Source organism: Trachymyrmex cornetzi, unplaced genomic scaffold, assembly GCF_001594075.2.
Source record: "Trachymyrmex cornetzi isolate Tcor2-1 unplaced genomic scaffold, Tcor1.1 scaffold1729, whole genome shotgun sequence".
NCBI lineage: Eukaryota > Metazoa > Arthropoda > Insecta > Hymenoptera > Formicidae > Trachymyrmex > Trachymyrmex cornetzi.
Genome location: NW_017296342.1, coordinates 67212 through 69833, shown reverse-complemented (window position 1 = coordinate 69833; position 2622 = coordinate 67212).

The following is a 2622-nucleotide window of genomic DNA, read 5'->3' as shown; positions in this document are numbered from 1 at the left end:
TACCCCCCGCGCCCCGCACTCCCCTCTAGCCCCATGGCTTAGAACCGCCCTAGTATTACTACTATTACGACAATATTTTTTGTTAGAAAAATTGTATTTATTATATTGCAATCAGTCTGTGAATTTCATTTTTTTTGTAGGCTGCTCTTCGTCGTCGGAGTCCATGCCACTTTGATCAGTAGTTGAGTTCAGATCTTCAAGGCCGTCGTCGTCGTTATCGTCATTTGTTGTTCTTTGTATCGGTCCATCTTCAATAATTTCTTCGGAATCACTCAACTCTTCGTATGGCTGTTTGTCAACATTCGAACATTTTTCTGAGCCATGACAGTTAGAACACAAACTTGTGCACTTAAGTTCATGTTTTCGACAGCCACACTTTTTACTGTTACAGCCTGTTTCACAACTGCAACAAATAGTTTTCAGTAAAATGTCCGGAATCAAATCATTGTCGGTAAAAATTGGCATCATTCCACGATTATGCTGCTTCCAGCCCCAATCCAGTGCTGTCAGTGTGTTACCGAGCCATGTTTGTAGCTGATAGTATGCTCGATAACAATGCTGTTTTGCTGCGTCTTCGGTTGGCGGAAGATTTTCTAATTTAAAAGACGATTTAACTGTTGCAGCTTGGTAGTTCTGGAATCACAATTTATTCAAAGTCATGCTTTCTTTGTTGCATTTGTAAATTGCCTTTATTAATTGCAATCCATTCGTTGTGATGACTTCTTTGTCTGCATCTTTCTGATAAAAAACATTGTCTAAAGTCGACAAATTTTTAGCAGACAATAATGCCTTTACGGTTGTTTTTTTTCCTTTCCCTGCAAATGCAGATATTGTATCGCATCCAGAGAAACCATGCAAAAAAGCTACAACATTTTTGACAGATTTATGCTTGAAACAGTTTGAGGTGTAAAATAAATCCTTAACGTTACCGGGGCCAGGTTTTTGAAAATAAATATCGTAATTTTTTGAATTTAACTTTTTTTTCAGAATAGTGAAATGTATCTTGATACATCAGAGTTAATTGATACTTAATACGGAATTTGTATAGAAAACTAATTTTATTATTATTTTATTATTTTCTTTGTTAATGTAACGAAGTATATCACTTTTATGAAGGATTTAAACTGTAAATTTTCATAAATAATTGCCAATTTTGAACAATTGTCGAAAAAATGAATTTCGAAAATGAAGTTTTTCAGTTTTTTGCGTTTTTTGCTAATTTTTGTAAAGTGAGGTCAATTTTTTTTTGGATCATCTAAAAGTAGACATTTCAACGAACAAAACGCCCTATAATGAAGTTCAAAAATCTAAAGTTTTGACATTAAACTTTTCACTTGAAGATAGGGGAGTTTTTTCGGTTTTTAATTAATATAAAAAAAAACAAATAAATATTTTTATTTGAAAAAATTACAACATATTTGGGACATAAAAAGGTAAGTCTCCTGTAAATTTCATGAAAAAAAAATCATTTTTGTGGGAGAAAAACATAAAAAACGAAAAACACGGTTTTTTCGATTTTTCTCGAAAACTTTGAGGTTACGTGAAAAATCATGTTTACAAAAGTTGTAGATCTTTTTAATATCTAAAACATCTCCATACAATATTTTTCGATTGGAGGTCAACTTTCGCCGGAAATTACGAAAAACCGCTTCCAACCCCTAAAACGCATCCCCCTGAGGCCACCCCTAACTTTTTTCGCGTTGGATTTTTGGTTTTTATCATTGTGGCGGCATTTTCTAAAATATCTCATACTTGGTTTGCTGTTATTAATTTTTTCACTGCATAAAGTTATCTGCACTGGTCTATTAGGCACACAAAGATATTTTAAGACAAATTAAATTTTAAACGCAATACATATTTGACAAGATTTAGACAACAATGTCCATATTTTAATTCAACACGAAAACAAATACTCCAGAGAGCTTCACTTTAATGACCTTTCCAATAACCAACGGATTTGGTAATTGCGAATTAATGGAAGTCTGAAAAAGTGGTGTTTCTTCACAATATCTTTAGAGAGAGATGAACTTCCATTTGTATGAAGAACCTACAGACGAAGAAAGCAAATGTTACTTGTGGGACGAGTCGTGTACCTCTCAAACGTCTGCCATATTGAGCGCCGCATGAGCTGCGTTTCAGCTCATGATTTCTGGAAAACCGAGTGGATTCCATGCGCAAAGCGCTGCTTATTAACCCTCTCGCAATCAATGAAAAAAAGGGGGAAGTATTCGTATCTTTTTCCTTCCAATCTTTTCAGGTTATTGTCTCTGTGCTTTCGTGTGTTCGATAATAATGATCCCGGCGCAGCACGACGGGATCAACGCCCATGCACGCCAACCGGCCAGCCGGTCGACCTCTCGTAGAAATAGTAAACGGCGACACGCGGCAGATTTTATTTTCTCCTTCCTCCGTTTACTCCCAGTGAAAATTATTTATCTTGTAAATCGACCGATGATACGTTGAATTCTATTTCTTTCTATAAAAAAAAAGAAACAAAAGAAAAAAACAGAGAGAAAAGAGGAAGAAAGAACCTCCGCAGAAAATGCCCGTTTTCGGTACCTCGATTTTTGAAACTTTTATTATGCCAAATAGTTACATATAATGACCCAATAACTCCTGCAA